Genomic DNA, 21,014 nt, shown 5'->3' with positions numbered 1-21,014 from the left:
CATTTGTTGTTTTGTCGTGGTGTTTATTCAGTATAAATAAACATGTATGCATATCACGCTGCGCCTTGGTCCGTCCCGTCCTTCAACGAACGTGACAGAAGATCCCACCAAACGAGGACCAAGCGGCGTGCTCAGGCGGAGCGAAGGGCCATGTCACAGGTGGGCAAGTTGTGGTCATGGGAAGAGATATTTGCGGGGAAAGGACCATGGGTGAAGGTAGATGCCCAGGCAGGAGAGGAGCAACAGCAACACGGAAGCCGGCCGAGGAGGAGGCCCGAGAAGCAGCCCCAATAAAAAAAATTTGGGGGGGCTAAAGGGGTGGTCGGGGAGCGAGAGAGAAGAGCCCCGACCACTGCACCCGGTTGGTTTTCAGATTGGGTCCCTACGACCTTGGGAAGAGGAGTGGGAACAGTATTACACTGAGGAGTCGGAGGATGACGACGACGATGAGTTTCTGTTCCCTAACTCGTGGGGGCTCCCGGAGGAGTCCTCACGGGAAGAGGAGTGCCGACGACGGAGACCTGAGAGGCAACACCAATAATTTGAAAGAAAAGTGGTGCATGTCGCCAGTCCGGTCCGGCCCGTTCCTGCTCCCCGCACTAAGCCAGTGGTGCGTGTTCCTAGTACGGTCCGACCCGTTCCTGCTCCTCGCACCAAGCCAGTGGTGCGCGTCGCCAGCCTGGTCTGGCCTGTTCCTGTCCCTCGCACCAAGCCAGTGGTGCGTGTCGCCAGCCCGGCCCGGCCTGTTCCTGCCCCTCGCACCAAGCCAGTGGTGCGCGTCGCCAGCCCGGTCCGGCCTGTTCCTGTCCCTCGCACCAAGCCAGTGGTGCGCGCCGCCAGCCCGGCCCGGCCTGTTCCTGCCCCCGCACCAAGCCAGTGGTGCGCGTCGCCAGCCCGGCCCGGCCTGTTCCTGCACCTCGCACTCAAGCCAGTGGTGCGCGCGTCGCCAACCCCGGCCCGGCCTGTTCCTGCCCCTCGCACCAAGCCAGTGGTGCGCGTCGCCAGCCCGGCCCGGCCTGTTCCTGCCCCTCGCACCAAGCCAGTGGTGCGCGTCGCCAGCCCGGCCCGGCCTGTTCCTGTCCCTCGCACCAAGCCAGTGGTGCGCGTCGCCAGCCCGGCCCGGCCTGTTCCTGCTCCCCGCACCAGGCCAGTGGTGCGCGTCGCCAGTCCAGTACGGCCCGTTCCTGCTCCCCACACCAAGCCAGTGGTGCGTGTGTCCAGTCCGGCACGGCCCGTGCCTGTTCCACCGGTGCCTGGTCCGGCACCGGTCAGCTGCTCCACTCCGGAGCCAGAGCAGTCCGCTCCACCGGGGTCCAGTCCAGATCCGGTCAGCAGCTCTACTCCGGAGCCAGAGCAGTCCGCTCCACCGGTGCCTAGTCCAGCTCCGGTCAGCGGCTCCAGTCCGGAGCCTGAATAGTCCGCTCCACTGGTGCCCGGTCTAGCTCCGTTCAGCGGCTCCAGTCCAGACCCAGATGTCAGCCCCTCTCCAGGTTCGGGGTCACCCACACCAGGGTCCAGACAGGGCTTGGAGTATAGTGGGAGGAAGGAGAGGGGAAGCAACGCGCCGAGGTCTAGACCAGACCAGGGGCGCAACAGGGAGGCGGAGAGTGAGAGGTCATCACGCCCTGAGCCGACTCCGCCTCCGAGGCGGAATGCCCACCCGGCCCCTACCCTGTTATGTTTATGTTGTGCGGTCGGAGTCCGCACCTTTGGGGGGGGGGGGGTACTGTCACCCCCTGACTCAGAGGACGCTTATATGTTGAGTCAGGGTGTGTATATTCCTTGTTGTCATTTTCTATGTTGCATTTTCTATGTTTAGATCTAGTATGTCTAGATCTATGTTGGCCGGTGTGGTTCCCAATCAGAGGCAGCTGTCGCTCGTTGTCTCTGATTGGGGACCATACTTAGGCAGCCTATTGGCACTAGTGGGTGGTGGGATCTTGTTCCGTGTGAGGTATGTTGTTTGTCTACCTTGGACTTCACGTTTCGTTTCATTTGTTGTTTTGTCGTGGTGTTTATTCAGTATAAATAAACATGTATGCATATCACGCTGTGCCTTGGTCCGTCCCGTCCTTCAACGAACGTGACAGGAGGTGTATTTAGAGGGTAAATTAGTCAGGATGATATCTATGAGGGTGCCCATGTTTTTGGAATTAGGGTTGTACCTGGTAGGTTCCTTGATAATTTGTGTGAGATTGAGGGCATCTAGTTTAGATTGTAGGATGGCCGGGGTGTTAAGCATATCCTAGTTTAGGTCACCAAGCAGTACGAACTCTGAGGATAGATGGGGGCAAGCAATTCACATATGGTGTCCAGGGCACAACTGGGGACTGAGGGGGGGCTGTAGCAAGCGGCAACAGTGAGAGACTTATTTCTGGAAAGGTGGATTTTTAGAAGTAGAAGCTCAAACTGTTTGGGCACAGACCTGGATAGTATGATAGAGCTATGCAGGCTATCTCTACAGTAGATTGCAACTCCGCCCCCTTTGGCAGTTCTATCTAGACGGAAAATGTTGTAGTTCGGGATGGACATTTCTGAATTTTTGGTGGCCTTCCTAAGCCAAGATTCAGACACTGCAAGAACATCAGGGTTGGCAGAGTGTGCTAACGCAGTGAATAACTCAAACTTGGGGAGGAGGCTTCTGATGTTAACATGCAAGAAACCAAGGCTTTTACGGTTACAGAAGTCAACAAATGATAGCGCCTGGGGGGTAGGAGTGATACTGGGAGATACGGGGCCTGGGTTAACCTCTACATCACCAGAGGAACAGAGGAGGAATAGAATAAGGATACGGCTAAAGGCTTTATGATATGTTGCGAATTACAATCCGCATTATAGGTTACGAATTTGCAAAATGTACAATGTCCCCCTCACATTCTGAAATTGCAGTTTTGTCCCCCCCCAGTTTTATCATTGCACTGTAATACCAAAAGTGCCATCAGTGTGTTTCATGACCATGCAGAAGCCTCAGAGCAGTCGGGTAGGCTGTTTGCTGGTTTCAGCCGGCTGGATTTAGTAGGACAGCACAGAGCGTGCAAACAGAGGCAGATGTTGAATGGTTATGGGTCTGAATAAATAACTGCTATAGCCTTCCACCATTGCGCGTTTGCTCTTCTTTCAAACTACCTGTGAGTTCTATTGGCTGCTGTATTTAACATTCAGCAAACAAGAGCTTGCATCCCTCTTTGAATAGTCTATTGGTATAGAAAATGCAACAAACAAAAATAATGTTCAGCAAGCTATTCTAGTCTAGTTTTTTCCTGCATGGGACTCCAAGAGCTAAGGAGCATTTTTTTAAGGAGAGAGGCCAGCGGAGCACAGGTGCGTGCATATTGCGCACGAGACAGAGGCTATAAGTTAGAAGCTTATTATGCATGATCCATAATTCATTAGCTAAATATAAGTCTAATACTGCATTGAATGTATTACCTGAAAGAGGTAGGCTACGACATCTACAGCTCTGGAAAAAATTAATAGACCATGCAAAAATATAAGTTTATCTGGTTTTACTATTTATAGGTATGTGTTTGGGTGAAATTAACATTTCTCCCAAATTCCAAATAAAAATATTGTCATTTAGAGCATTTATTTGCAGAAAATGAAAACTGGTCAAAATAACAAAAAATATGCAGTATTGTCAGACCTCGAATAATGCAAAGAATATAAGTTCATGTTCATTGTTTTAATTTAGGAAGAGTTCAGAAATCAATATTTGGTGGAATAACTCAGATTTTCAATCACAGCTTTCATGTGTCTTGGCATGCTCTCCACCAGTCTTTCACATTGATGTTGAGTGACTTTGACACTCCTGGCGCAAAAATTCAAGCAGCTCGGCTTTGTTTGATGGCTTGTGACCATCCATCTTCCTCTTGATCACATTCCAGAAGTTTTCAATGGGGTTCAGGTCTGGAGATTGGGCTGGCCATGACAGGGTCTTGATCTTGTGGTCCTCCATCCACACCTTGATTGACCTGGCTGTGTGGCATGGCGCATTGTCCTGCTGGAAAAAACAATCCTCAGAGTTGGGGAACAATGTCAGAGCAAAAGGAAGCAAGTTTTGGCTTGATTCATGCATCCTTCACAAAGACAAATCTGCCCGATTCCAGCCTTGCTGAAGCACCCCCAGATCATCACCGATCCTCCACCAAATTTCACAGTGGGTGCGAGACACTGTGGCTTGTAGGCCTCTCCAGGTCTCCGTCTAACCATTAGATGACCAGGTGTTGGGCAAAGCTGAAAATTGGACTCATCAGAGAAGATGACCTTACTCCAGTCCTCTACGGTCCAATCCTTAAGGTCTTTTGCAAATCTCAGCCTGGCTCTTCTTTGCTTCTCATTGATGAAGGGCTTTTTTCTAGCTTTGCACGACTTCAGCCCTGCCTCTTGGAGCCTGTTTCGAACTCGCCATGCACTTCACCCCAGCTGCCGTTTGCCATTATTTTTGTAGGTCACTTGAAGTCATTCTACGGTTGTTGAGTGACATTCGAATGAGTTGGCGGTCATCCCGGTCAGTAGAGTCGTTTCTGCCCTCTGCCGGTCTGTAGCTTTGTTGTCCCCAATGTCTGCTGCTTGACCTTGTTCTTATGAACCGCCGTCTTTAAAAGTTTAAGGATGGAAGCAACCTGACGCTCACTGTATCCCTCTGCCAGTAAAGCCTTCTTTTCCTCACTCAAAACTTTCCTTTTCAACTCTTTTGGCATGGTCAATAGTTATTTTTTGATTAATATTACTTTTTAGGTACTATTAGCACTGTTTTTGCTATCCAGCTGGTCCTATTGCAAGAGGATAGTGATGACCACAGCAGTGGTTTTTATACTTTTACTCGTTAAATAAGATTTGGTTCAGGTGATCACATAATCAGTACCTAATTCAGTAGAATGAGGTGTGCCTGTGTTGGAATTCAACAGACACTGGAATGGAATGGCTGTCATACATGTAGAGATGCTGATTTAAGAAATATTTGCAGTGGTCTCTTAATTTTTTCCAGAGCTGTATATATACATATATATAGTCCTATATATCAATCTTGAACATGATTATCTATTTTGGATGCAATTAGAATGGAATTGATGGAGAGAGAGAGAGAGAGAGAGAGAGAGAGAGAGAGAGAGAGAGACTGTGAGAGAGTGCTTGCGTGTGCACTGATTTAAAGCAAAGATATTCGATGTAAAACTCTGCAGCTGCAATGAAAAAATAAAACTTCTGTACAAAAAAAAATTATTTAAAAAAAAGCCAGATGGAGATGGATAAATTAGACGTGCATTCAGTCTTTATGTTACTGTAGCATAGGCTATGCTGCAGCAAATGTAGGTCTACCTGTCACAATGCAAAGTTACCATGATGATGATGATGAGATGATGGTGGTCCTCTGTAGCTCAAATGGTAGAGCATGGCGCTTGTAACGCCAGGGTAGTGGGTTCGTTCCCCGGGACCACCCATACGTAAAAATGTATGCACACATGACTGTAAGTCGCTTTGGATAAAAGCGTCTGCTAAATGGCATATTATAAATGGCATATTATGATAGATCTACATACTGAGATGGGTTGTCGGTCCCCACCCTGAGCGTTGATGATTCATCATGCAGTGACCAGAGAGAAGGCCACTGAGAATCCAGATTTATACATTGCATATAATTTAACAGTTCCATTTTGCGTTATGCTGCTCATATAAATAATTTATAAGAATGTACCGGTTTATCGCAGTTATTTTCTGGCCACAAAATGTCTTCGGAGGTTTTAGTGTCCAGACCCCATTTCGACAGCAGGTCAGTTGCCCAAGCAGGCGAGCAGCTCCCGCCCACAGACACAGAGGCCATATTCAAGCAGGGCTTGTAACCCTCCTCCGGCTTGGCTACCATTCAGCCAAGTACAGCCCGGAGGAATGGCACGTCAATAACTTCTCTACCCTTCACCAGGCCGTTATAGACCGAAACAACGCCGAGAGGATTCGCCATGAGTCCAAAACACTGTATACGGAGACCGAGGCCGGGACTCTGCGCACCCAAGCTGAGGGGACGCGGCACCTAGGCGAGAGACTGCAGGATATCCACTTCTGGAAGTCGGAGCTGCAGCAGCACATCGAAAAGCTGTTGGCCGAGACAGACCTCCTCCTGGGGCAGAAGAGGGGGCTGTTCAAGGTGGTACAAAAAATATATAGATTTGTCTCTAGTTCACGTAAATACTTTTATCATTACTAAATATTTCCTAGACGTTATTTAACTACAAACCAATCCGAAAAATAACTTGATGGTTTTGTTTTGTGTGCCACGGGAGGTGGAGTTGATCAGGAGCGTCCAGGCTCTGTTGAAGAGAACGCTGAGTCAGGCTGTCAATCAAATAAAGTGAGTGACACAATTAGACACCTCTCCCCGCATTCATTTCAACCAACATTAATATTTCAGATGCATCAGCAATAACTACATAAGTGGTTCATTTATAAGATCCTCTCTTTTCATTTAATTGTGTGTCAGGGATGACCAAGCAGGCAACGAGAGACAACTGAGTAGGGTGCAAACAATAAGGGTTTTATTTCTCAAAACTTGGATAATACGAATTATGACAAGGAAGTAAACCAAAGTGCTAAAATATACCAAGGGACTTGAAAAACGGACTGTCCTATAAAGTCTTAACTTAAAAAATAACTAAGCTCTAACGTGCAGGAACAGAACGTACATAAACCAAATATCTACTCACTGAAGGAGACTATAAGGGGAATGGCCAGCTCCAAGTGGAATCTGCAAACCATCAAGTTTTACATTTAGACAATAATGATATAACGTTAAATACAAGCATTATTTTAGCAATACCAGTACACAATAGTAATGTATAACTGTACTTCGCTATTTTAAACTCGTCAAAGGGAAAAATAGTTCCCCCGGGGTGAACAGAGGGTGGGCATTTCCCAACGCCCTTCCGGAACCTTATTTTAACCCTGGGATTCAGGTCGGAAGTCCTTTATCAGAACACTGCTGAGGCACGGAGGTAAACAAGACATTACATTGAACTGTGACTATTTACTTGAGAATGATAATGGTTAAATTATGAAGTTAGATGATTGAGTTAAATTACATCAATGACTGTTACCACGTAAACTATGATGCGTGCACTCAACATAGAAAACAATGATAGCAAATGTCAAACTGTATTTCTGCAATAAAGTTATGTATGGGATATAAGAAACGAACTATGTGTCGCGTCGTCATTTTATATATTATGTGTATCGCCATGTGTATAGTGCAAAGTGAGCGTTAACGTGCATCAAATGAAAATGATATTTGTTATGGCCTGTGTACACTAGCCGCTTCGGCCGCCCAGAGTGGCTCGCTTGTGGGCATGCTGGCAGCATATAGCAGCAGTTCGGTTGTGCGTCAAGAATTCAGCAGAGTAAGTTTGTATTAAGAGCTGGTTGTTAAATGGGTAAATAGTTTCATCCATTCTCCATTTCATGAATTTATAAACGGGTAAATAGTAATATGCTCTAAACCGGTCTGGTGACAAACTTTGCTGCCCTGTTTCCAATCGTCCACATTGCTGCTGGGAGAACCTATTCAAGTAAGTAAATACACTTTAAAAAACAAAACTATAGCTGTGTTCGAATACCCATACTGTATACTACATAATGAGTATATACTATTAGTTCATTTTAGTATACTGTTTTTAGAGTATTTACATGGTTCATAGGAAGTGTAGTGTACTGTTTTAAAAAAAATGTTTATTGTTTCTGTATATATGAATTACAAATCAGCCTTTAACTAGTTAAATCATGTTTCTAGTCTATTGCATAGTTACAATGTGCAACCAGCCATTGATGTCCCAGGACCAGGATTGGTAAACACTGTTGAAGTGTATCATTGTAATACATACATGCAGACACAGCATCATTCAAAGACTGGCATTTGATACTCCTGGTATTGGATATGACAGAATGTCTCACAGACATATCTGAACCGCACCTTTATTTGCCAAGGTAGAGTACATGATCAGTGAATATATTCAATGTACAGGCTACAATGTGGGGATCTCATGCTTGGTAATAAGTACATGTATATATGACTTGCATCCTTGGCACAATAAAGTTATTATATTCTACTCAATCCATAGGCTTCATTAATGCCTTTCAGACTGGCTTGAAGTCGATACAACCGGCTATGATAGCGGAGGTTCATAGCTAGGTTCTGAACTAATATTTATACCCAACGTTTTAGGTTCCATACACAGATCGGCTACACATCCTTAGGCATAAAGGTATTTTTATCCTCCACTACACAAACAAGAAAATATTTATCTAGTTACGTTACTTCAGCTGTATTGCATGGCAAATATCAGCAAGGCAAGCTTAAAAATGGTACATTCAATTTGCAGTAATTGCTTTAGCTAGCTAGATTCTTTACATCCACTGTTTCACAAGACGACAGCCTGGTTTGCTGGTTCTCAGGAGTCCCTAAAACATTAAACAGGAATTACAATTTCATACTCATGTCACAACGCCCATAAAGCTAGGTAGTTGGGTAATGTTGGCTAGACAGCTAGCTTGCTAAATAGCGATTTCCGTAAATTAACGTTATGACAAAAACATATGCATAATCGTTTGTCTCTACATTAACTAACATATTCCTCTGAACTGTACATTTTTTGCATGATTCGTTATGACGTTATAATTACTTACATTTGCTTCCATACTAGTATTTTTGTCAGCCATCTTTGCTACAGCTGAGCCTGGTTGCAGCCTTCTTCTTCAGTGGGGTTTATCGGCGGTTGGCATCCAACATTATGGTGCATTACCGCCACCTACCGTACTGGAATGTGGGCCAGAGACCGGGATAAACCAAATCCTACCTGCCAACCCCGTTTCTCTTAAAAAAATATAACAAAATATTTGAGACTAAATCTAATGACGTTCTGCTCAATATACTCTTTAAACTAATTTCCTGTATCCCCTTCTCCCTCATACTAAATCTCATCCTCTCTCTTTCCCTCTGATACTGCCCACACTGTAGCAATACATGCTCCACAGTCTCTATTTCATGACAATAATAACACTTTCCTGATGGATGCTTTCCCATCACGTTTAATGTCTTGTTCAACTGGCTGTGTCCCACCCTTAATCTTGTAAAAATAGTCTCCTCTCTTCTGTTCCTTCCTGCTTTCCTCCCTCCCCCCGACTTTCCTCTGTACCTGAAATAAATGCCTTCCCTTATTATTTATATTCCACTGCTCCTGCCATCTCTGTACCATCACTGTATATATCAGTCTTTTTGCCTCTGCCTTGCTCATTGACACTTCAACATCAACATCCCCACTACTAAGTGCTTGTTTAGCCTGTTCATCTACAGCCTCGTTCTCCTCCACCCCCAAACGTTTGCAGCCTATTCATTAGGCACCAAATAAAGGAAAATGGACTCAAACGGGGAGGGACTACCTGAGGTTATCCAATAAGAAACGCTCATTTTCGTTTTCCAGTGCAAATGTTTGCCTATGTTTTACTCCTATGTGCACTAATGAATAATGACCCTGAAATGGGGGGTACCAATGTCATTTTCTTAGTCTTATGGCGCCCCTACTGTGTGTAGTATGTAGCTACTCACCTGCAAAGCATGCAAAGGAAAAACCAAGGAGGCCGAGATGCAAAAAGTGAAAAGTGCTAACAGGTGATAAACAGCACTGACGATAGAAGCCCAAACGTATGCTCCTTTTTTATTCATCACATTTTATCACATTGCATCAAGGCCTCCTTGGTTGATCCTTTTCATGGTTTGAGTGAGAGTACTCTCGCACCGACCACTATCCATTGTAGCCTGAGCGCAGACCCTCACACTGGCTTTCTGCCCCCTACTGTCTCCCACTGTGTGTGTGTATCAGGTGTAACAGAGATGCCAAGCAGACTCTAGAGCTGGACTGGTCTGATAAGTACCAGGCCTACAGTCTGGATGACCAGTGTGGTCGCTACAACAACATGAGTACTGACACACAGTACCACCCCAACTCAGCCAACCTCCAGGACCAGTGTGGTCGCTACAACAACATGAGTACTGACACACAGTACCACCCCAACTCAGCCAACCTCCAGGACCAGTGAGTCGCTGTATTAAACACTCTTTATTTTTATTAAATATATATTTTATTGGATGTATGAGTGCATACAATTCTTGACATAATTATGCACAAATATATCCTTTAAAAAGATTCTTACACACTCTATTTCACACAAATGTAACACATTTTTTACTTCAGATTTTCCTTCAGTTTCTGAAAGTCCTGTTGAAAGTTATTCAGATGGGTATTAGAGCCTTGCACCAAGACGGTACCAGTGTGATAGAGATTGACTGTAATGACGCCCTTTAAGTGACTGTCTTCCACATACACTTTGACCTGTATGGCATCGTTGATGTCTCTCTCTTCAGTGTTGGGGTAAGTTTGACACAGGGCACTACGCCAGGCCGTGGGGTGGGCTGTGTAGAAAACATAGTTGGTTTTGACTCTGTTCTTGCCCAGTGCTTTTCTGTAATCCACTATCAGAGTCTCCGGATGTTTCCTCAAGACTTTCCTCTTGTGATGTTTCCTAGCCTCAGAATCCATACCTTCAGGGTATTGGATTTCAATGGTCTGCACCACACCTATACTGATGCTGCCTCTAAGCCCTGTTGTTGGTGGTGTTGACAAAGTCTCTGCTTGAATATGCTTTATTCCAGCTCCCTCGTGAGGTTTTACTGTCAGCATTTTCGACTGTGAGGTTGGCCACCTCAGGCCTCCAAACAGTCCTCGTAGAGGTCTTTCCAAAAATGTTCCAAAAACTCTGAACATTTCAAATGATGTTGAGAACTTTAAGGTAAAAAAAGATATCTTCAGTATCTCACGTTGTTGTTGTATATTTAGTCCTGTGCAATCTGAGGAATTTGTCCCTCTGTCCTAATGTAGCCTGTTGAACATCCAAAACATGTAGAAAGATCAGAATGTTGAGAACATAAGTACTAACTTACAGTCCCAATCTTAAAGTTTATACAGCTCATTACAAGTGCCAACAACTGGGTGACACATAGCCTAGAGGTTATGAGCATTGGGTCTGTAGCAAGGCAGTTAACCACAACAACTGCTCCCTGGGCGCCGTGGACGTCGATTAAGGAGGGCTTGGGTTAAATGCAGAAGACACATTTTGGTTGAATGCATTCAGTTGTGCAACTGACTAGGTACCGCCTTTTCCCTTTCTTTCCCAATCAAGGTTTATTATTATGTCCACTACGAAACTAAAACTAACCATGAAAAAAAGAACACATTCTCTTACCAGGAATAGGATGATTAAAATCCCCCAAAAACGCTGCGAGTCGCAGTATGCGACTCTAACACACAAGGCTCCTTCCGCATTTAAAAAAGTACAGTTTCAAAAACTACTGCAACAGCATTGGATGCCGCCAACATGCCTCTTCCGGCGGTGTTTTGAACAGTGCGTGTCGTATGAAGATGACAAAAGCATCTTGAAAGTGACAGTGTTTTCCAAAAAATGTCTACTACACACACACACGTTTAACAAGTTAAGTGACAGTGTCTACTGTACTATCTCTCTCATCTGAATTTAAAAGTGTATAGACTAACCAGGAAACGTGTATGCAGTGGTGGAAAAAGTACTCATTGTCATTCGTGTGTAAAAGTAAAGATACCTTAATAAAAAATGACTCAAGTAAAAGTCACCCAGTACAATACTGCTTGAGTAAAAGTCTACAAGCATCTGGTTTTAAATGTACAGTGGTGGAAAAAGTATTCAATTGTCATACTCCAGTAAAAGTAAATGCTATACCTAAAATTCCTTCTATTCAGCAAACCAGACACTTTAATTTTTTTTATTTACGGACACAGTGGCACACTCATTTACAAACACAGTCCGCCAGATCAGATGCAGTAGGGATGTGGTGTGTGTGTGTGTGCTTGAGTAAAGCGAGAAAGAGTGACTAGTGAAGTTGGGAAAGTTCATTATTGAAATCAAATCAAATTGTATTTGCTTCATAAACAACAGGTGTAGACTAACAGTGAAATGCTTACCCTTGCTGTCTCTGCCGGGCCGGTTCCCCTCTCTCCACTGGGGTTCTCTGCCTCTAACCCTGTTACAGGGGCTGAGTCACTGGCTTGCTGGTGCTCTTTCATGCCGTCCCTAGGAGGGGTGCGTCACTGGAGTCGGTTTATCTGAGTTACTGACGTGATCTTCCTGTCTGGGTTGGCGCCACCCCTTGGTTTGTGCTGTGGTGGAGACCTCTGTGGGCTATACTCGGCCTTGTCTCAGGATTAAATTGGTGGTTGAGGATATCCCTCAACCACCAACCCATTGTCTTCTGACAACTTCCGTCTCGCTTCCGCATTGTCTCCGTGCTGCTGTGCTGTTTGTTGCTACTTGGCTACCTGCCAAACTATTCACGTTTTACTTTTAATAAACGTTTAATCAATCTCTGTGTTCAACAAATTTACCAACTTTTTAGTTTTGTCCTCACTCATCTTTTTTCGTTAAACTTTTTCACCCCGGACGTTTTATCCCGAGACAGAAGAGTCATTTTCCTGTGCGTTTTTGCTGCCAACTTTACTTTATTTTCCTTTTTTCCATCGCAACTTTTTTCCCTCATTCAACTTTTTCACTCCGGACGCTTTATCTGGACATGGTTCGTCAACATCTTCAACAGCCGAAGCTAAGTAGTAACATTAACATGATGTCTTCTAATTGCAGTCGCTGTACTCATAATATACAGGAGAACGATCGCCTTACGGCGAGAATAGCTGTGCTACAAGCCCAGATTCAGACGCAATCGTTAGGCAAGGGTAATTTCAGTGTAGGAAAGGAAGAAACAGCGTCTGTGCCACCAGTAAGTACAGATAGTAACGTTAGTATAAATCCCCCCGCACAGTCCCCGCAGCCGGACAACTTTCTCATGGCTTCTGGAGGGAAATACCGTTGGAATGCTCAACCGGTGTCGCTCATTCAGCCGACAGAAACTTTCAACCGGTTTTCCCCATTATGTAGCGAGTCGGAGTCTGAGTCTGAGTCTTCTCTTGTCTCTACTCCTCCCGTTACGGGGTCTGAGACGCCGAAGGCTCCCACCATTAGCTCTGACAAATTGAAAACCCTAGTCATTGGCGACTCCATTACCCGCAGTATTAGACTTAAAACGAATCACCCAGCGATCATACACTGTTTACCAGGGGGCAGGGCTACCGACGTTAAGGCTAATCTAAAGATGGTGCTGGCTAAAGCTAAAACTGGCGAGTGTAGAGAGTATAGAGATATTGTTATCCACGTCGGCACCAACGATGTTAGGATGAAACAGTCAGAGGTCACCAAGTGCAACATAGCTTCAGCGTGTAAATCAGCTAGAAAGATGTGTCGGCATCGAGTAATTGTCTCTGGCCCCCTCCCAGTTAGGGGGAGTGACGAGCTCTACAGCAGAGTCTCAGCACTCAATCGCTGGTTGAAAACTGTTTTCTGCCCCTCCCAAAAGATAGAATTTGTAGATAATTGGCCCTCTTTCTGGGACTCACCCACAAACAGGACCAAGCCTGACCTGCTAAGGAGTGACGGACTCCATCCTAGCTGGAGGGGTGCTCTCATCTTATCTACCAACATAGATAGGGCTCTAACTCCTCTAGCCCCACAGTGAAATAGGGTGCAGGCCAGGCAGCAGGCTGTTAGCCAACCTGCCAGCTTAGTGGAGTCTGCCAATAGCACAGTCAGTGTAGTCAGCTCAGCCATACCCATTGAGACTGTGTCTGTGCCTCGACCTAGGTTGGGCAAAACTAAACATGACGGTGTTCGCCCTAGCAATCTTATTAGGATAAAGACCTCCTCCATTCCTGCCATTATTGAAAGAGATCGTGATACCTCACATCTCAAAATAGGGTTACTTAATGTTAGATCCCTCACTTCAAAGGCAGTCATAGTCAATGAACTAATCACTGATCATAATCTTGATGTGATTGGCCTGACTGAAACATGGCTTAAGCCTGATGAATTTGCTGTGTTAAATGAGGCCTCACCTCCTGGTTACACTAGTGACCATATTCCCCGTGCATCCCGCAAAGGCGGAGGTGTTGCTAACATTTACGATAGCAAATTTCAATTTACAAAAAAAAATGGCGTTTTCGCCTTTTGAGCTTCTAGTCATGAAATCTATGCAGCCTACTCAATCACTTTTATAGCTACTGTTTACAGGCCTCCTGGGCCATATACAGCATTCCTCTCTGAGTTTCCTGAATTCCTATCAGACCTTGTAGTCATAGCAGATCATATTCTAATTTTTGGTGATTTTAATATTCACATGGAGAAGTCCACAGACCCACTCCAAAAGTCTTTCGGATCCATCATCGACTCAGTGGGTTTTGTCCAACATGTCTCTGGACCTACTCACTGCCACAGTCATACTCTGGACCTAGTTTTGTCCCATGGAATAAATGTTGTAGATCTTAATGTTTTTCCACAAAATCCTGGACTATCGGACCACCATTTTATTACGTTTGCAATCGCAACAAATAATCTGCTCAGACCCCAACCAAGGAGCATCAAAAGTCGTGCTATAAATTCTCAGACAACACAAAAATTCCTTGATGCCCTTCCAGACTCCTTCTGCCTACCCAAGGACGTCAGAGGACAAAAATCAGTTAACCACTTAACTGAGGAACTCAATTTAACCTTGCGCAATACCCTAGATGCAGTTGCACCCCTAAAAACGAAAAACATTTGTCATAAGAAACTAGCTCCCTGGTATACAGAAAATACCAGAGCTTTGAAGCAAGCTTCCAGGAAATTGGAACGGAAATGGCGCCACACCAAACTGGAAGTCTTCCGACTAGCTTGGAAAGACAGTACCGTGCAGTACCGAAGAGCCCTCACTGCTGCTCGATCATCCTACTTTTCCAACTTAATCGAGGAAAATAAGAACAATCCAAAATTTCTTTTTGATACTGTTGCAAAGCTAACTAAAAAGCAGCATTCCCCAAGAGAGGATGGCTTTCACTTCAGCAGTAATAAATTAATGAACTTCTTTGAGGAAAAGATCATGACCATTAGAAAGCAAATTACGGACTCCTCTTTGAATCTGCGTATTCCTCCAGGGCTTAGCTGTCCTGGATCTGCACAGATTCTGCGAGGGCCTGGGATCGGGAGAGACACTTAAGTGTTTTAGTACTATATCTCTTGACACAATGATGAAAATAATCATGGCCTCTAAACCTTCAAGCTGCATACTGGATCCTATTCCTACTAAACTGCTGAAGGAGCTGCTTCCTGTGCTTGGCCCTCCTATGTTGAACATAATAAACAGCTCTCTATCCACCGGATGTGTACCAAACTCACTAAAAGTGGCAGTGATAAAGCCTCTCTTGAAAAAGCCAAACCTTGACCCGGAAAATATAAAAACTATCGGCCTATATCGAATCTTCCATTCCTCTCAAAAATTTTAGAAAAAGCTGTTGCGCAGCAACTCACTGCCTTTCTGAAGACAAACAATGTATACGAAATGCTTCAGTCTGGTTTTAGACCCCATCATAGCACTGAGACTGCACTTGTGAAGGTGGTAAATGACCTTTTAATGGCGTCAGACCGAGGCTCTGCATCTGTCCTCGTGCTACTAGACCTTAGTGCTGCCTTTGACACCATCGATCACCACATTCTTTTGGAGAGACTGGAAACCCAAATTGGTCTACACGGACAAGTTCTGGCCTGGTTTAGATCTTACCTGTCGGAAAGATATCAGTTTGTCTCTGTGAATGGTCTGTCCTCCGACAAATCAACTGTACATTTCGGTGTTCCTCAAGGTTCCGTTTTAGGACCACTATTGTTTTCACTATATATTTTACCTCTTGGGGATGTTATTCGAAAACATAATGTTAACTTTCACTGCTATGCGGATGACACACAGCTGTACATTTCAATGAAACATGGTGAAGCCCCAAAATTGCCCTCGCTAGAAGCCTGTGTTTCAGACATAAGGAAGTGGATGGCTGAAAACGTTCTACTTTTAAACTCGGACAAAACAGAGATGCTTGTTCTAGGTCCCAAGAAACAAAGAGATCTTCTGTTAAATCTGACAATTCATCTTGATGGTTGTAAAGTCGTCTCAAATAAAACTGTGAAGTACCTCGGCGTTACTCTTGACCCTGATCTCTCTTTTGACGAACATATCAAGACTGTTTCAAGGACAGCTTTTTTCCATCTACGTAACATTGCAAAAATCAGAAATTATCTGTCCAAAAATGATGCAGAAAAATTAATCCATGCATTTGTTACTTCTAGGTTAGACTACTGCAATGCTCTACTTTCCGGCTACCCGGATAAAGCACTAAATAAACTTCAGTTAGTGCTAAATACGGCTGCTAGAATCCTGACTAGAACCAAGAAATTTGATCATATTACTCCAGTGCTAGCTTCCCTACACTGGCTTCCTGTTAAGGCAAGGGCTGATTTCAAGGTTTTACTGTTAACCTATAAAGCGTTACATGGGCTTGCTCCTACCTATCTTTCCGAGTTGGTCCTGCCGTACATACCAATACGTACGCTACGGTCACAAGACGCAGGCCTCCTAATTGTCCCTAGAATTTCTAAGCAAACAGCGGGAGGCAGGGCTTTCTCCTATAGATCTCCATTTTTATGGAACAGTTTGCCTACCCATGTGAGAGACGCAGACTCGGTCTCAACCTTTAAGTCTTTACTGAAGACTTATCTCTTCAGTAGGTCTTATGATTGAGTGTAGTCTGGCCCAGGAGTGTGAAGGTGAACGGAAAGGCTCTGGAGCAACGAACAGCCCTTGCTGTCTCTGCCAGGCCGGTTCCCCTCTCTCCACTGGGGTTCTCTGCCTCTAACCCTGTTACAGGGGCTGAGTCACTGGCTTGCTGGTGCTCTTTCATGCCGTCCCTAGGAGGGGTGCGTCACTTGAGTGGGTTGAGTTACTGACGTGATCTTCCTGTCTGGGTTGGCGCCCCCTTTGGTTTGTGCTGTGGTGGAGACCTCTGTGGGCTATACTCGGCCTTGTCTCAGGATTGTAAGTTGGTGGTTGAGGATATCCCTCTAGTGGTGCGGGGGCTGTGCTTTGGCAGAGTGGGTGGGGTTATATCCTTCCTGTTTGGCCCTGTCCGGGGGTTTCTTCGGATGGGGCCACAGTGTCTCCGGACCGCTCCTGTCTCAGCCTCCAGTATTTATGCTGCAGTAGTTTATGTGTCGGGGGCTGGGGTTAGTTGGTTATACCTGGAGTACTTCTCCTGTCTTATCCAGTGTCCTGTGTGAATTTAAGTATGCTCTCTCTAATTCTCTCGTTCTCTCTTTCTCTCTGAGAACCTGAGCCCTAGGACCATACGTCAGGACTACCGGGCATGCTGACACCTTGCTGTCCCCAGTCCGCCTGGCCTTGCTGCTATTCCAGTTTCAACTGTTCTGCCTGCGGTTACGAAACCCCTACCTGTCCCAGACCTGCTGTTTTCAACTCTTAATGATCGGCTATGAAAAGCCAACTGAGAGACCTGAGCCCTAGGACCATACGTCGGGACTACCGGCCGTGGTGACTCCTTGCTGTCCCCAGTCCGCCTGGCCTTGCTGCTATTCCAGTTTCAACTGTTCTGCCTGCGGTTATGGAACCCCCTACCTGTCCCAGACCTGCTGTTTTCAACTCTTAATGATCGGCTATGAAAAGCCAACTGAGATTTATTCCTGATTATTATTTGACCATGCTTGTCACTTATGAACATTTTTGAACATCTTAGCATGGTTCTGTTATAATCTCCACCCGGCACAGCCAGAAGTGGACTGGCCACCCCTCATAGCCTGGTTCCTCTCTAGGTTTCTTCCTAGGTTTTGGCCTTTCTAGGGAGTTTTTCCTAGCCACCGTGCTTCTACACCTGCATTACTAGCTGTTTGGGGTTTTAGGCTGGGTTTCTGTACAGCACTTCGAGATATCAGCTGATGTACGAAGGGCTATATAAAATAAAATTGATTGATTGATTGATTGATTGATCCCTCTAGTGGTGCGGGGGCTGTGCTTTGGCAGAGTGGGTGGGGTTATATCCTTCCTGTTTGGCCCTGTCCGGGGGTTTCTTCGGATGGGGCCACAGTGTCTCCGGACCGCTCCTGTCTCAGCCTCCAGTATTTATGCTGCAGTAGTTTATGTGTCGGGGGCTGGGGTTAGTTGGTTATACCTGGAGTACTTCTCCTGTCTTATCCAGTGTCCTGTGTGAATTTAAGTATGCTCTCTCTAATTCTTTCGTTCTCTCTTTCTCTCTGAGAACCTGAGCCCTAGGACCATACGTCAGGACTACCGGGCATGCTGACACCTTGCTGTCCCCAGTCCGCCTGGCCTTGCTGCTATTCCAGTTTCAACTGTTCTGCCTGCGGTTACAAAACCCCTACCTGTCCCAGACCTGCTGTTTTCAACTCTTAATGATCGGCTATGAAAAGCCAACTGAGAGACCTGAGCCCTAGGACCATACGTCGGGACTACCGGCCGTGGTGACTCCTTGCTGTCCCCAGTCCGCCTGGCCTTGCTGCTATTCCAGTTTCAACTGTTCTGCCTGCGGTTATGGAACCCCTACCTGTCCCAGACCTGCTGTTTTCAACTCTTAATGATCGGCTATGAAAAGCCAACTGAGATTTATTCCTGATTATTATTTGACCATGCTTGTCACTTATGAACATTTTTGAACATCTTGGCATGGTTCTGTTATAATCTCCACCCGGCACAGCCAGAAGAGGACTGGCCACCCCTCATAGCCTGGTTCCTCTCTAGGTTTCTTCCTAGGTTTTGGCCTTTCTAGGGAGTTTTTCCTAGCCACCGTGCTTCTACACCTGCATTACTAGCTGTTTGGGGTTTTAGGCTGGGTTTCTGTACAGCACTTCGAGATATTAGCTGATGTACGAAGGGCTATATAAAATAAAATTGATTGATTGATTACTTACAGGCCCTTCCCAACAATGCAGAGAGTTATGCAAGCGGACCTGCTGTTGCCACACACATCAATTCCCCATCCCTACTAAACACACACACATTACATTTTAGCAGACGCTCTTATCCAGAGCGACTTACAGTTAGTGAGTGCATACATTTTTTTTTTTTATACTGGAATCGAACCCACAACCCTAGCGTTGCAAATGCCATGCTCTACCAACTGAGCTACATCCCTGCCGGCCATTCCCTCCCCTACCCTGGACGACGCTGGGCCAATTGTGCGCCGCCCCATGGGTCTCCCGGTCGCGGCCGGCTACGACAGAGCCTGGATTCGAACCAGGATCTCTAGTGGCACAGCTAGCACTGCGATGCAGTGCCTTAGACCACTGCGCCACTCAGGAGGACACAAGATTGACACACAGACACCAGTGCACCATCACTACTAGCCATTTCCCCAGAGGATATTGTAATCTGGTTGTCAATCTTTACCAGGGTTAATTCAAATTGAAGACACCCAATTCAGGAAGTGATTTGAATTTTAACTTTTAAAAAATAGAACTACTTTTTAAAGAAATAGCTTCTCTTCCATTTATTGAGAAGTCATTGAATATAGATTCCCTCTTTTCAATTATTTCAGTTTACTTCCTGAACTGACTGACTTCAATTTGAATTGACCCCAACCCTGACCTTTACCATACACATTTACCCATTAATTATATCATGGTTTGGTTAGCTTTCAAATTCACTGGTGTGTGAAGAACAGTTTGCCACTGTCTGTGTGCACACATCTAACAGCGCTGCCAAACATTAGGCACCAAGACAGAGTTAGAATAAGGTAGTGTGTGACTGGTGGTGTGTTTTCTCTAAACTGATTTTTAAAACACCCCTTTTCTAACAAGTCTTTTCCCTCTTACATAGCCACACAGACAAAACAAACACAGATATTCCTAGTCCTACACACAACACATTCATATTTTATTATATCCTCCAAAGAACCACTCTGAAACCCCCCAGCTCAGAGCACCCTTTCCCAGCCACGATCAGAGTGACAGCCCCTTTTTGGAGTCCTGGAGGAGACGAGGTACTGTGGACTGTGTGGAGCTAAAGATCAGAGCTGCTACTCCAGACAGACAGACAGACAGACAGACAGACCTCCAGACAGACAGACAGACAGACAGACAGACAGACAGACAGACAGACAGACAGACAGACAGACAGACCTCCAGACAGACAGACAGACAGACAGACCTCCAGACCTCCAGACAGACAGACAGACCTCCAGACAGACAGACCTCCAGACAGACAGACAGACCTCCAGACAGACAGACAGACAGACAGACCTCCAGACAGACAGACCTCCAGACAGACAGACCTCCAGACCTCCAGACAGACAGACCTCCAGACAGACAGACCTCCAGACAGACAGACAGACAGACAGACAGACAGACCTCCAGACAGACAGACCTCCAGACAGACAGACCTCCAGACCTCCAGACAGACAGACCTCCAGACCTCCAGACAGACAGACAGACTGTAATTGCATCATCATTGTGTGGCAAAGCCCAGTGAAACAGGAAATTCCACACCCAGGGGCGTTTCCCAAATGACTATGAGTCCTGGTCAAAAGTACTGCACTATCTAGGGGACATGGTGTCATTTGGGACGCAACCCTGAAGACACTGATTCCCATCAATAGAACAGAGACATCTGACTCACTAAAGGGTTTAAGTGAAGAGGTGGAGGGGTGTGAATCTGCTGTGTGTGGGGGGTTGGTTCTTCTACCCTGGTGGGAACCTAAAATCCCCATAATTCCCCACAAGGATAGTAAAACAAGGAATAATATCCCTCATGGGGACATTTCCCACCTCCCCATCAGGGCAAAGGCTATTTTAACCTTAGGGGTTAGGTTTAGGGTTACAATTAGGTCTAGGATTAGAATTAGGGTAAGAAGTTAGTGGTTAGGAGTTCGATTTAGGGAAATAGTATTTTGAATAGAAATACATTTTAGGTCCCCACAAGGATAGAAGAGCATAACGTCTGGGTGTGTGTGTCTGCGTGCGTGCGTGTTAATGAAAAACACACAAGGGCCACTGTCATCTCAAAAGTCACAGTT

General features: G+C 45.6%; 1 protein-coding gene across 1 annotated transcript in view; it reads right to left on the bottom strand.

Moving 5' to 3' along the window:
* The window catches only part of LOC121562355 (lipopolysaccharide-induced tumor necrosis factor-alpha factor homolog), a 63,226-nt gene extending 43,216 nt beyond the window's left edge, over positions 1-20,010 (bottom strand). The window contains exon 1 of the mRNA XM_045223406.1: positions 19,957-20,010. The gene's annotated coding sequence lies outside the window, so the exon portion shown is untranslated. The remainder of the gene's footprint in view (positions 1-19,956) is intronic.
* Between the last annotated feature and the right edge of the window lie 1,004 nt (positions 20,011-21,014).

This window comes from Coregonus clupeaformis, chromosome 11 (genome assembly GCF_020615455.1).
Source record: "Coregonus clupeaformis isolate EN_2021a chromosome 11, ASM2061545v1, whole genome shotgun sequence".
Lineage (NCBI taxonomy): Eukaryota > Metazoa > Chordata > Actinopteri > Salmoniformes > Salmonidae > Coregonus > Coregonus clupeaformis.
The sequence above is the reverse complement of the archived record's forward strand: the minus strand, read 5'-3'. Positions and strand labels throughout refer to the sequence as shown.